The sequence below is a fragment of the Leucopleurus acutus genome (genome assembly GCF_964270905.1).
Source record: "Leucopleurus acutus genome assembly, chromosome: 4".
Taxonomy (NCBI): domain Eukaryota; kingdom Metazoa; phylum Chordata; class Mammalia; order Artiodactyla; family Delphinidae; genus Leucopleurus; species Leucopleurus acutus.
This window is the reverse complement of record NC_139146.1, coordinates 69,537,796-69,554,033: the sequence shown is the minus strand read 5'-3', so window position 1 is coordinate 69,554,033 and position 16,238 is coordinate 69,537,796.

The window sequence follows — 16,238 nt, the reverse complement described above, 5'->3', positions numbered from 1 at the left end:
ATTTAAACTACTCTTGGATACTTTAAGTTTTTGTTGCTGTTGTGAGCAATGTCTCATCTCTATATTTTATTTGCATAATTTTCACCATCTACGTAGTCTAAATGTTTCACTGTGGAGAAATTTTAAAAATAGGGCAATTCTAATGAAGGAAAAATCACACACAATGTGATATCTGGTTGATGTTTTCAGTATAATTTTCCAGGTCTATGTCTACATATATAAAATAGCATATTTTTGTTGAGCATATGTAATGAATATATTTTGCAATTATTATGTACTTTATAAAAGAAAGCATGTATTTTTCTATATGTAGCTTGCACATGACATTATCCTATTATACCTAATCACTAAGATTTTATAATCAAATGCTTTATCTTCATTTATTGAAATAATCATTATTTTTATATTCTACCAACTGATTAATACCAGAGTAGATTTATAGATTTTCTGAAACAGAAATGGCTTTGAGTTTCTGGGACAGAATTTATCTATTCTTGGTAGGTTATTTCTATTTAGTTTATGTAAATTTACATAGATACTTAAAATTTACAATTGCAAATTCCATATGCATTATATGCCAAAACACTGTTCCTCTTTAATTATGAGTGAATCTTCTGGTAGAACCTAATAATTCGTCTATTTTTGCTACTTTCATTCAAATACTATTATTTCTTTGATCTTTCAACATCTCACTCTAAAGTCCATTTGTTTAAAATTAAAAACATAATTTTATATTTTTAGCTACATTAATAGTGGAATTGTATAGAATTTACTATGTAGTGATGTGCTGGTAAATGTTTATCAACCGACTCCCCAGAAGGAAAAAAAAACCCCATAATTTGTAACATTTGCTCGTTTCCATGGTGCAAATACTCCCACCATGGCTGTTTTCAAACTACCAGTGTGACATTACTGAACATGGACCTGGGAAGCAATGCACATAATTGACTTTCATGAACTTGTGGGATCCAGCTCCAGCACAGTACTGAAATTGATGGTGCAGGAATTAGTCATTGAGAGGCTGAATACAAGACAAGTCTTAATATCTATAAATGGAAATGGCCTTATGCAATAAGACAGGATTGTCCATATTTTATATGAATAATTCAAGAAGCTTTTGAAGGCTTACTCACCCAACACATTGCAGTAAAAAAGTACTGAAACAGGAGCAGGAGACCTAGACAACAATTTGAGATTTACCACTGACTAATTGTTAAGTACCTGAGCAAGCAACATAAACTTTCTGGGTCTCTGTACTGGGGTGGGGCGGGGAATTGTGTATGTATATATCCTTAACTCCAAGTCTCTGTGAGTCAGACACAAATGTCTTTATTCCTTCATAAATTATACAAATGTACATTTTCCCAGCTGTTTATAGAAATTGTAACTACCTTTCAAGATCATAATTGAGTTCCTAAGCCCTTTATCAAGCCTTTCCTGACTATATTAAATTTTCATCTTTATCCATTTTCTTCTTCTTTAGTTCTGGTACATTCATTCTCTCTACCACACAATGCAACATGTGTATATCTATGATTTGCATTATTCACACCTTCATGTTTTCTGATCTTTCCCTTTCAGATAGATGCAAATCCCTTAATGATCAGAATTGCAATGCACCCAAATATTTAGCATATTGCCACACATATAGCAGTTGTCCAATTAATAACTGTTCACTAAATATAAAAATGTAACTGTGAACTTGAAAGAGCAAGAAAATAAATCCATATGCAATGATAATTTAGACCTGTGTTGGTATTTTTGAATAGTTGCCATGTTTATTGTTGATTGCTTAATGTAACAGTGTCTGGCAAATTATTATGGGCTTACTAAATGCCAAGAAGCCTACTAGGGACTTCTATTATCTTCTCTCATCCTTACAATAACTCTAACTAGATAGGTCACTTCATCCCTTATTTCTGAAACAAAGAAGATGTGCCTTAGCAATAATAACACTGTCAAAATTATGAAGCTTAAATGATAGATCCAGGAATCAAATCCAGGTGTGTCTGACTCCAAAGTCCATGTCTTAAAGTATTGCATTACAAATGCTAAAAGTATTTTCAGAAGTTAACATAGAAATTAAGAACATATTCAGATATATGGAAAAGAAAAATGTAATGTTCTGGGTCTAAATAATACTAATGGTTGGTCATACAGGAAATCACAAGACAGCTACTTAAATTTAACCTTACCCTAGAAAGAACTCTAATTCTAGCCAGCAAAATTGAATCAGCCATTAATAATGCAAGATTACGTGCAGAGAAAGACTCTATGCCCATAAAAGTGATTCATTCACCCTCTTTCCGGAAACAACATTCCATTGGGGCAAATCAATGCCGCAAGCTGCTACTGAACACAGTATCTACACGAGCCAAAAATCACTGAGGCTCACTTTTATTCTTTGATTGTGATTCTAAAAGGTACTTGGCAAATATTGCAGGATGTTCTGTGCAAGAAGGCAAATGGTAATAATTGGGGAGAATTGGGTATAGTACATGAATGGACTTCTGAAGGATCTCTGACATTGTTTTTCTTTTTATTCTCTTTTATAAGTTTTAATTGAGGGTTAGCAATAAAACATTTTGTGGTAAAAAAAAAAGTTGTGTTGCTTTTAATTCTGAACAGAAATACCTGGAAGAAAGGTAAAATAAGAATTATAATAAGATACACATACAAAACAAAAACTTAAAACATTTAGGTCTATATTAATGTTTAATTCCTTTGCATAAACAGAGATTTCCCTTACACATAAGATTAGCATTGAGATTTGTTGGTCCCAATTTTTGATAAAAATTTTGAGCTAACAGAAAGGATAGGGCTAGATTTACATTTGCAAGTCACTCAAGTTGCTTACACATATTAGTTATTCAATATGTATTTGTTAAATGAATAAATGTATTGGGTTGGCCAAAAAGTTCATTCGGGTTTTCATAGGGGTGTACCAAAAACCCGAACGAACTTTATGGCCAACCCAATATATACACATGTATACATATATCTATGTACGTATATATTTTCACAGGAAGAGTTATAATCATACATATACTCCCAGGAGGGTATATACATATATATTGATATACAGAGAGGCGTATATAGATATATGCACAGGCATAAATATATATATGTCTCTATGTGTACTTGTTATTAAAATATAGAACCTAAGTCAGAAATATTCTAAACACTTGGCCACTGTGCACTCCGTGCTATAGGGGAAGAAAAGATTTTATAGGCAAGCACACCTGGCTTTGAATCCTGGCTCTACCATTACCCACTCTTTAACCTTGGGCAATTTATCCATTTCTAAGTCCCAGTAGTTGTCTGTCAGTTCACATTATTGCCTACCTTTTCAGATTTGTTGAGATGAATGCAGCAGATAAGCCTAGCACAGTGTCTGATACAGAAAAGTAAATAAAAATAGCATTTTCCTTTTTTTCTTCCCCCCCTTTCATCATATAAGAAAACTACTCAGTACAATCGATCACATTTTAAATACATCAGTTTGATAATCCAGTTCTTCAAATGGCTAACTCACATTTTATCCTTTATACAAATTTGTAAATACTGTCTAATATCATCTCTACACTGAAGTATGCTAACATTCTATGAACATTTCCTGTTTATTTCATTCTGGAGACATCATTTATGCCTTTCCATTCACCAGGGAAGTAGGTACTCTCATACCTGCCAGGCTAAATTTTCAACTTTTTCAAGGTCCATCTCAAATCTTATTTCAACTCAACATGACCAAAACATCTTTCTTTAAATTAATCCTCTCAGCATTGTGTCTCTACCTGGTTCTATATAAACTTCTAGTGTATTTTGGTGGTCTCTATAGCTGGTAATTTTTTTTTTTTTTTTTTTTTTTTGCGGTAGGCGGGCCTCTCACTGCCACGGCCTCTCCCACTGCGGAGCACAGGCTCCAGACGCTCAGGCTCAGCGGCCATGGCTCACGGGCCCAGCCGCTCCGCGGCACGTGGGATCCTCCCGGACCGGGGCACGAACCGGCGTGCCCTGCATCAGCAGGTGGACTCCCAACCACTGCGCCACCAGGGAAGCCCAGCTGGTAATTTTTTAATGCGTTTTGTTCCCCCCACCAGACCATTTATCTAAGCTCTTCAAGGAGTTGAATGTGATCTTAAACTTCTTCAACATGCCTCAGAACCTAGGGGAATGCCATAATATGTGCAAAAAAACAAAATAAATAAGCAAAACACTCTCTTGACAATAACTGAGAACTTCGACAATGCATGGGATAAGTTTGCTCAAGCAGATACTTTCCAATTTCTTGGGTGCAGTCACCTCACACCTGCTATCCTGGAACATGTGACTTTCAACCATTAGCTATGTTGCTGCATCAGCCTACCTGGGACTGAGGTGCAGGGGACACCCAGTGAGATTTTATTCTAACTGTTAGATTAGGGCCTGACCCCTGAACTTGACCATTTAGCACATATTCCTAAGACAATGTATGCTGTGAGCAAAATGCCTGTCATATGGGAAGAATTCAGTACACGTTATGAATTTTAGTTTTAATAAACTTTGGGCAATGATCTACACTCAGCATTTATGCTTCCCTTCTGTCACGACAACAGAATTTCAAATATGAAATATAAAAGAATCCAGATGATCCCAATATTTTAATGTCATACTGTCTTGCATCTTTCAAGAAGGATATGGTGTTGTGTGATTCTTCCTAGAATGGTATTTTTATTGAAACAAATATAATATCATGATGACAAGAAAAAGACAAATCCTGAATAGATCAATATAACTGAAATGCTATCTTCACTTCAGAATTTCAAACATAGATTATCACTTTGTGGCCTAGATTTATATTGTTTGTGTTAGTATACACGAACTCACTTGCTTGGTTCTTTGGTTTGCACACAACCTAGTAAGTTCAGATGCAATATCCTTTTTTAATATTCATGAATTAATTAAGTTGTTTTTTCTCTAGAGTTTAGGCTGCTTTTATTTTATTTTATAATAGAGTGTGATTCCAGACATTCTATTCAATTAAATGGATTTGGAGAGAAACCAAATGTATAATTCAACGGGAAAACAAATCTTTAAAGAAAATCTAATAAGATCTTAGAATTTTAAAAATAAGTAGCAGAAGTTTAGAACCAATAAGTATATACTGTGTTTTCCATTATAGAAAATTGGAAATAATATAATATAAAAATTTTAATTGGGCAGTAATAATTTTCTTTATCTCATTATGAATAAAGGTAGCATTTATGAAGCTCTGGTTCTCATCATATTTAATGAATCATTTCCAGGTGTAGGTATAGTTTTCTTAAAATTTCTAATTCCAAAGTAGTAGACAGCATTCATATTGCATTCCTCCCCACCTCCCATATCTTTCAAACTCAGAAACAATAGAGCTATTATAAAAATAATTATGTATTACACTGAAAGTAAGACAAGGGAAGTATCAATAAACAAGAAACTGAAATGAATCTCTGGCAAAAAGATAAAGTAGAAGAGAAGTAGCATCTGTACTTCTTGACTACCATTAGAAAAAGACAACCAATACAGGTAGCTGATGTCACCTGGTGCTGCTTCAGAAAGCTGCAGTTCAAAAACTGTAGAAGATGCTGCAAAAATATGTTGCAATAAACTTAATCACCACATATTTAAGAAAATCCACATTTATGAAAGAATAACAAATTCAACAAGTAGAATTTGCACTTTAAGAAACAGAGTTAATAGAACAATTAGACCCTGCCTTTACAACTAGTACATTTAATGTGTTAGTGAAATAAAGCGAGGACTTATACTCTTGGAAATAAAAACACGTGTGTAAAACATCAAAAAGATATATTCTGGTAAAGAAGTCAAGTCAATGCATGTGTATAATTTTTGAAATGAATTCTTATTAGTTTTGAAGGAAATGTCACAGGAAATCGTGGTAACTGGGCTTCATTCTCTTTCTTTTTATCCTTCTTCTTCTTCTAAATTCCACGTGCCTTTTTGTTTTTTCGGTTTTTGGGTTTTTTTTAATTTTCATTATTATTTTTACCTGAAACTTAAATCCTTTTTATTCATTCATTAGGGGATTCCATAAATTTGCATGATTACTTTGTCTCTGACAGTTATACAGATTTTGGCTCTGTTATTCTATATTCTGAATGTATAAATAAACAAATGCTAAATATAGCAAATTAAACTCAGATGCTTTAGGTTGAACATTCTACTTCCTGTGACTACAACACAATCATCTAACTCTTTGAGGTCAGCCTCAATTTTAGTAGTCATTATGTTTCTCTATTTCCTCCCCTTTGCTCTCCTGTGGACACTGCTTCCCCTGCAGTCCCATTAAGCAAATTATTTACAAAACACAGACTCCACTTCAGACTAATTCTCACCTGTGAGATTGTGAAACCTTTTTCTGTTTTCCTAGCTCTACGTCCTGAGAGTCCTCCTTTTGGATAGTATTAACTCATCTTGTGGAATACACATTCAGTGCAGACTTTGGTGCCTGGTCCCCAGGATCTTCCATTCCTACTGCATCTTCTCCAGTATCACTCATCCATCTAATCATACCCTCATACAGTCACACTGTGGGCCTTGCAGTCACCCCAACTCACCCATTTCCAAAATTATTCATTGAAACTTCCCATTGTCCAGCCCCTACTGCTTGTGCTTCCAGACTATTTGTTTAACCATTTCCATACCAACTTTTCTTTCTTTGACCCTATTGGAAGTTTAAACTCTGATTTCCCATCTTTCTTATTGCCCATCATTACCTCCTTTCTTCACTCTTCACTGCCTTCTGTTTTAGATTGCCCTTTCCTCTATCTCAGTCAATCTTTTCCAAACCTGAAACTCTGCCTACATCATAATGATCCCAGCCACTCTCTGCATCTCCACTTGGGCAAGTGAGCATTGCCAAAGGAATCTACACACTCAGATTGGAATGATACTATTGTCAATTTTTTTCAACAATATAAACACTGCTTAAATATCAAAGGACATTTTCCTATTCAGCAAATTGTCTTACTTTCCACAATAACAAATTCAGATCTTTCTATTCCACCCAGACTTCCAGCCTCTTCTGCTTCACCACAATCAGCAGAGTTTCAGAAGTCTCTTACTTCCTATAGAAAATAAAAGTCAGTATTTTGGAACTCCTTCAACCTCCCACCACTAAACATAAATACCTCCCTGAATGCTCAGCCATGCTCCTTTTTCCCATGTTTAAAATAGAGGAAAATTTTTTTCTCTAGAGCTGCTTAGAGCTGCTTCCATTTTCTTCATATTTCCTGATTCTTTAACCCACTCCAGTCCAATTTAATGAATTGAAAGTGCCAGAGCCACTTCTGTAAAACTATGCTGCCCAAGGAAACCTATGGGATCTCAGTTCACTAAGTTAATTTTTCAACAGTATATGAGCCTTTGCTTTATAATACACTCCTCTTGGTTTTCTTCTTACATTTCTTTTCTACTCAGCCTTGTCTCTTGGCTTTTTTCCTTCAAGACCTAAGTATTTTCCTCTTCTCTTCTCAGCCTAGCAGCCTCATATGATCACATCGATTTCCAGGACTTTAGTCAATATCCACACGCTGAACATTTTTATATTTATATATCCAGCCAAGACTTTTTTCTGAGTTATAGATCCATACAATTATTTGCTTACTTGGCATTTATGCTTGGATTTTTCAGAAACGTTTCAAGTTTCACATGGCCAAAACTGAACTTAATGCTTTTTGCTTTCCACATTCTCCTGTTACCTCCAAACAGGTCCTCAAGTCAGAATTATGGAAGTCTTTCTTGATACTAATTCCCCAAACAACATTATTATGTCTCATCTCTTTTACTTCTTTTATCACTCACTGCAAGTCATCATGTCTCCCCATTTCCACCTTTCTCATGTATCTTCTGAACTACTGCAATAGCCTTCCAACTAGCCTAGCTTCATTTACATACCTGTTCATTAATGACTTAATAATTGAAAGAATGAATGAGTTCCAATTATCCCTGATGAAACAATTTACTCCCTACCTAGAAATTAACTCCTACTCTAAGATCTGGGACCAATTTATTTCTTTGAATGCTTAACAGGTATTATCGTCTTAGGTCCTCCTTTTCTTGATATTATATATCCCTTGGGACCCCTTCTGGATTGATTCATGAAGTTCTCTCTCATAACTTCACACAATCTTTACAGTGTGAAATAAAGACCTTGAAAATCTCCGTAGTACTAGGATGGGGGCATTTAATGCTTGTCAAGGTCCACTGATCTAAACTTGAGAATAACCTCTTCTTATTTCAGAGAAGTGAGTTCTAAGACCAAGATTAGTGAATAGGTCTAGTGGAAATTGTTTAAGTGGAGCAAATAATATCCTTCCATATAAGTGCCAGTTTTCTCATCACTTCCAGGGTTTTTCTACATAGGTATATGGAACTGACGTTACTTGTCTTTTCTGTAGAGATTCGAATATGCTCGGTTAGAACATGATTCTGCCATTTGGTGATTTGGGATTTGTCTAACAACTTGGAATTTATAAATGTTCTTCTCCTTCTCCATGCCCAGCTCCTATTACTGTCTGATTTTATTTTTTCTGTCTTGATTGGGGTATGGTGTTCTGAGGTAATTCTTGAGACAAGGGACCTGCTTACCTAGTCCTCCCTCCCTCTGAGAAATGGAGTCATCTCGGAGACCCATTCTTGGTGTTGTGCCCGTGATTCCTGCTGCACTCTTTGGACACTAAGCTCTTGGTAGGCTGCTTTTTTATTCCACCATACTGCCTGATTTCTCTGCCTTTATTTACTGCTGGAGGCTTGCTTGAAACATTTTTACGGACTTGGGGAAGTTAATTTTGTTCATTTCATCACTGAGCCCAGGTTCCAACATGCAGAGCCCATGTCATTTTATGTTTGTTTATTTTGATTGGATTAAGAAGATAATACTTACCTGATACAGAAAATTGCAAGGTCTAGAAAAACATTCAATCACAAGTCACACAACACAAATACACACATATACTCACAGTCACTTGTTAAAGAACTAACATTGAACTGAAGTCGAGTTGTCAAAATCTTGTATTTTAAGAAGATTTTTGAATCACCTGATGCTTTGATACACTTTGAATATACTGACACACAGTCTGACACCTCATTATTATGGCTGTATATTGATCAAATGAATACTACAGTAGTAATTTAATCAGCTGAGGGGAAAAAAAGACTCACTTGGTGACCTAGTTAGTTAATAGATGGGATTATAAAATTAGCACAAATATTGCTCATGTTTTATTTTATTCAAATATTTGTCAACGTTTTATTGTTTTTTTCTTTTTGACTGAATACAAAAAAATCTATATCTTACAAAGATGGGCTTAATAGAGTATATATCCATAGAGTACAAAATTTAAGATGCATATAAAACAGAATAATAAAATCCAAAATGAAATAATACAATGCCATATATACAAATTCAAATGATACAAATGTACGGTATGTGAAAGAGTCTAGCCAACATGTTGATATTGTGTTGTTATTTAAAGAATGAAATGATATTTTAACTGAATCCTGTGGTGGCATTTTAGGAAGAACTTTATGTTAAAATGGAATATTTGGTATTTGGAGAACTTAGTTAAGGCCAAGGTTTATTTACTGAAAGAATGTTGATTCTCTTTTCAGTGCTGTCATATTCCTTAACTGACATGGCAAAAAACTACTGGTTTATTCCCTGCATTTTCCTATAGAATAGAGAATCCAATTTTTTTCCTACAAGGTTAGATTGCAAGTAGGTATCAGAGTCTAAGTGATGAAAAAAGGCTGCTTTCTCATAGAAGTAGCACATATTTTAGCCATCTAGCTTCTATTATATTTTTCTTCCAAGATCCTGCTTCCTCAAAACTTTTTCTGGAACACTCTACTACTATATCTGCTCTACTTAAAATGACTCACCTATTTCTTGGGGTAAATTATATTGCCTTTCTTACTTCACAGCTGAGAATAGCTGAACAATGAGTAAAATATCCCAAATGGAGCTTTCAACTTGAACATTGCTTTGGAATTATGCCAGCTCTTCCTGAGTATTAACCGTTCTACTAATGGTTGTTTAATTCTTTAAATTGCAGTTTGAGTTCTGGCTATTTTAGATCCACAGATGGAAAGATTCAGATGTTTCACAGGAATTTGGAGAATTAATTTTTCATGCTAATATGATTTGCTATGTCCTAGAAAAGGAAATAAGTGAATTATCATGTGTGGTTTAATAAAACTCAAAGAAGGGAAAGGGAATGAGTATCTTTATATTTACACAGAAACTTCTTATAATAGTCATTAAAAATGTGCTTTGATCCATTTTTGGATCCATCCAAGAAATGTAATTTTCTCAATAGTTCAATTTGCCTTATCTAGCTTCCACTCACCAGAAGAGTAATGTCTAATTCATTGGTGTTTGTCTTTGGGACCTGTTTAGCGGTGGGGAGAAAACACCAGCTCTGTCATCCCTGTGAATCTCAGAACAGCTTCATTTGAATTCAGTAATTGTTCCAAGTTCATTTTATTTCTTTAAGACATAGAGTAAAATATAAAATGGGGCCATGCCTCTCTCTCAATGGAATTTTTAACAGATAGTTTAAATACCACACTAATTTGAATTTTCTTTCCACCCTTGGAGGAATGACCTAAGGACAGGGAAGAATCTGTAACTTGATCTCATTAAATCCTGGAGAAGAGTTCATCATTGACTTCATCTTTCTTCTTTTTTTGTTTTTTTGGCTCTCTGCTGATGCTCTGTGGATAAGAGTAGAGAGGTGCCAGCATTAAGTATGTTTTTAGACTCATTTTCACTAATGGCTTAATTTCCCTATTTAAAAAGGTAACCAAATTGCTAAAAAAAAAAAAAAAAGTGCTGACCAAGATTTGTAGTATATTCAGCAAACTTTTAATTGATGTGTGATAGCATATGAAAGATGCTGAGTACATAACCCTGCACATTTCCTTTTTTGTAATGATAATATTAAACTTTAGTCTGACAGAGCATTTTCTTTTAAGAGCACTCAGTGTGAACCTCTTCCCAGAAACTCCATGCAGAGAAAGTCATTTTTCTACCTGTCTTTCAGTTGCCTAACAGGCTACATATTTAAGTAGGGTGACCATGTGATTTACTGCCAAAATATGGACACTTTGGAGAGGAAAACAGGATGCTATTAATAATTAAACCAGGTATAAATAAGGATGCCTCAAGAAAGGCAAGACTTAAAATGACACTAGAAATTGGGATAAAGTAGGACAAATAAATGACTGAACTTGGATTTTGGTAAGTGAAGCCTGACTTTTATGATTACCATAACTCTGTATAGAGTAGCTACGTGAAGCCCCAGTTTTACTATTCCACACTTTCGACCAATAAAAACTGTATTCTGAAGTTGTCAAGGAACATACCATACTTTAGGTTGACTCTCACGGGTTTCTCCATGCTCTTTTCCAATAAGTTTCTTTGCTCTGTTTGCTTGTTTTAAATCAGGATTATGGAGGTATAATTTACTTACAGGAAGATATATCCTTTTTAGGTATACAGTTGTATAAATTTGCCCACCAACATCATCAAGATATAGAATATATCCATCACCCACAAAATGTCTTTATGCCCTTTTGTAGTCACTTTCCTCTGCCTAAAGTCAGAAGCTGACAACTACTTAGCTAAATTTCATAGAAATGAAATTTTACAGTATGCAACTTTTTGAGTCTGGCTTCTTTCTCTTTGTATAATGCATTTAAGATTTGTCTATATTGCATGGATCAGTAGTTTGTTGCTTTTTATTGATCTTTTTGCTAAGCAGTATTCCACTGTATAGTGGTACCACAGTTCACCATTCACCAACTAAAGGGAATTTGTGTTTTGGGTAATTATGATTACGGCCGCTATAACTCTTCCATACAAATCATCGAGTGCACACTGTTTTCGTTGTCTCAGATAAATACTTAGGAGCAGGATCATTGGGTTGGATAGTAAATGTATACTTAATTTTACAAGAACTACCAATTTGTTTTCCAGTGTGACTGTACTGTGCTGCATTCCCATCAGCAATGTATGAAAACTGCAGTTTTTCTGTACCCTCACAACAACTGATACTGCATTAAAATTTTTTTTTTATCCATTCTTATAGATGTGTAGTGGTACCTTATCATGGTTTTAACTTGCTTTCCCTGTTGGTAGTAATGTTGAGCATCTTTGCATGTGCTTTTTTATCATCCATATATCTTCGTTTGTGACACATCTGTCTGAACCTTTTGCCTGTTTTTCAGTTGTGACCTTGTTTTCTTATTGTTGAATTAAGAGATTCTGTATATATTTTGGACACCAATCCTCTATAAGAGATGTGTTTTGCAAACATTTTCTTCCAGTCTATAGTTCATCTTTTTATTTTCTTAATAGTGCCTTTTGAAGGGCAGGAACGTTAGCTTTGATGAAGTCTAATTTATCATTTTTTTCTTTATGATTCATGCCTGTGGTGTCCTATCTAGGAAATCTTTGCTTAACCCAAGGTTGAAAAAATTTTTCTCAATATTTCGCAAGAAACCTTAGATTTTTACCTTTTACTTTTATGTCTGTTTTCCAATTTATGTTAATTTTTGTATGTGGTACAAGGTATGAGTTGAAGTGGGTTGTTTTGCTACTGATGTCCAATTGGTCCAGCACCATTTGTTGAAAATACCATCTTTTCTCCATTTACTTGCCTTGGCATTTTTATCAAAAGTTAATTGACCATATATGTGAGTATCTATTTTTTGGACTCTCCTGTTCTTTTGATTTATGAGTCTATGCTTTTGCCAGTACTACACTCCTTTACTTATAGTTAGTCTTAAAGTTAGGTAGTGTGATTCTTCCTTCAACTTTGTTTTTCTTCTCCTCCCCATCTTCTTTCTTCTTCTCCCCCTCTTCCTTTTTCTCCTCCTCCTTCGTCTGGCTATTCTAGTTCCTTTGCTTCTCCATATACATTTTAATGTTAGCTTAATTGATTTCTCCAAACCAACCAATCAAACAAAACTTTTGCTTGTGTTTCATTTAGAATTGTATTGAATTGTGTAAATAAATTTGGGGAGAACTGAAACATTAACAGCAATGAATCTTTCAATTTATGAATACAGTACATTTCTCCGTTTATCTATGTCTTTGATTTCTCTTCAACGTTTTCAAGGTTTTAGTACTCAAGTCTTGAATATATTGCATAAATATATTTGGATGTGAAAGATACATCTAAGTGATTCTGGTGCCATTGTAAATGATAATTGCTATTTCAATTTTTAATTCCCATTATTTATATGTGAAATAAAATCGATTTTTGCATATTGCCACTATACCTTGTTATACCTGAATTCACTTATTGGCACTAGTTGCAGCTTTTTTGTAGTCTTTATGAGATATTTCTATGTAGACTGCCATGTTGTATGTAAATATAGTCACTTTTCTTTTTCTTTCTTTCCCTCTCTTCTTCCTTCCCCTCCTTCCTTCCTTGCTTCCTTCCTTCTTTCTTTCTCTTTCTTCTTTATATATTTTGCATTATTGCACTGGCTAGGACCACTAATATGATGATTAGGAGTGGTAAGAGAAGACACACTTGCTTTGGTCCTGATGTAAGAGGGGAAGCCCTTACGCATTTACCATGAAGTATGATTTAGCGGTAGTTTGTTGTTTTTGTTGTTGTTGTTGTTTGTTTTTATAGTTGCCTGTTATCAGGTTGAGAGAGTTGCTTTCTTTTCTTAGTTTGTGAAGATATTTTTATCAGAAATGAATTCTTGAAGTATATCAAAGATATTATCTTATATTATCGAGATGGTTATATGTTTTTCTTCTTCACTTTATTAAAGGACAAATTTAATTGATTTACATAGTTTTGAATGTGGAAGAGCCCTGAATTCCTGAGATAATACCCACTTATGATGTTAATATACTTCTGGATTTGATTTGTAGTATTTTCAAAAGCTTTTTATGTCTATATTCATGAGGGATGTTGGTCTGTAGTTTTCTTTTCTTGCAATATCTTTGGCTTATGTATCAGTGTAGTCATGTACTTATAAAATGCATTGAGACTTTTTCTCTACCCCTCTACTTTCTGGAGTAGTTTATAATGTAGATGTGATGTTTCTTAAATGTTTGGTATAATCCACTGGGCCTAAAATCATTTCTGCTTGTTTTGTTGCTGTTGTTGGCAGTTGTGGTAGATAATTATTAACTAACAATTCAATTTCTTTAATAAATACCAGATTATTCTGGTAATGTATGTCTTCTGGTAACATATGTGTTCTTAAGTAATCTTTGGTAGATTGTATCATTTAATAAATTTGTCTATTTTATCTAAATTTCAGAATTTATTATCATAAAATCATTCATAATATTCCCTTATTAATTTATTGATATTAGGGTGACCTGTAGGAATATCACCTTCTTTCTTGCTAATACTGTATATTTTTGCATTCTTTTTTTCTTAAGCAATGTGTCTAATGTCTAAAAATAATCAGCATTTGGTTTCATTAATTTTATATGTTGCTTTTCTGTTTTCAACTTCATTGTTTCTACTTTTGTCTTAATATTATCTTCCTTTTGTTTGGCTTGACTTTCGTTTGCTCTTCTCATTCCAGTTTAAGGTGGAAGTTAATATCATTGTTTTGAAACTTATAATACCAGCTTTTAATAGTATAATTTTTAAATTTATTAGCCATATTAAATAAATGTGGATATAGTATGGTTTTATTTTCAATAAAATACTAAAAATATTTTCAGACCTTTGGAAACTAATCAAAAGCCAGTAGTCCCCGGTGAAACGTTTTATCAAGAAAACCCAGCTGAATCTCAGTTAAGAACGGTGAGCTTTGTGGTGTTTTAACATACTCTGGCCCCATCCCCTGCTCCCTAACTCAGAAGTGGCCCTAAAGAAAACAACCATAAGTTATGGTGCTGGAGGAAGTAGAATAGACCTCATTTGCAAAGAAATGTGTTTAGTTTTTGTTTCTCTTGTTGTTGATGTTGTGTTGACTTGTCTGGTGGTTTCCTGAAGGAGCAGTTCAAAGGGCTTACTTTTAACTTAGAATTAAACTCATTAACTCACCTAACTTAGAATTCCTACAGTGCTGAGGCAGCTACCCAGGGGACATTTGTGAAAAACATTTACAGGGAATTATATTAATTGCTGTTGCCTTGGGAAATGGATGACAGTTGGAGCAAACAATGGACTAACCAAAATTTGGAAGGAAAGGAAGGTGATTGAGATGTTTTGGGCCCTAGGGCCTTGAAAAACTCTGACATATTCCTGGAAATCTAGAAGGCCACGCACATACTCATGGCTGGATGTACGCTGAGGCAAGACCTGGGAAGGACCAAAGCTCTCATCTCTTGTTGACCTTTGGGTCTCTATATGTAGGTGAAAAAAAACCATAAAGGCCACATATTGTATGATTCCATTATATAAAATATCTAGAATATGCAATCTGTAAAGGTAAAAAACAGATGAATAGGTGCCAGGGGCTGGGAGAAGTGGGTGACTGTTTATTGGGTATAGAGTATCATTTTGGTGTGATGAAAATGTTCTAGAATGAGCTAGTGGTTATAGCTGCACAATATTATGAATATAATAAAAAGCCACTGAATTGAATACTGTAAAATGTTTAAAATGGTGAATTTTATGCTATGTGAATTTTACCTTAATAAAAAGTATTTCTATGGCAGTGCTATTATTCTGTGGTTGGAACAACAACGGGTCACTGGTGGAGGATTTTTCTCAAAGTCCATGTTCCACTCCCAGTTTCAGCCCTGACTGGAAGCCTGAAATTCCTTATACCACACCTGTCCCTCCTCTAATGTTAGACTCTTATGGCTGGTACTTTGTTCTTGTCCAACTGATGTTGGGGTAGTTCACTGTCATCTTTGGTAGTCTCTGTGTGACCTCAGGGGTAGGTTTCTCTTGGTGTTCTTGCTTCTCCTCCCATAGTAGGTAGCCTACAAAAGACATTCAGAGAGTGGAAGGAGGATCTGTGTCTCTATATACAGTTTTATTTCAATATAAAAATGTTGAACTTTAAAAATAATGGACTTCCATGGATTGACTCGTCCACATTCTTCTCACTTGACACTTTTGGACAATTTTCACCACCAACCTCTATTCTCCTTGCAATAGAAGCATTTTTATCATGAAACAACAAGACTTTTTAAATTACATGCCAGAATATAGGTGCATAAATCTCAGATTATCACCTTTGATTATTCTCCTTATTGTTAT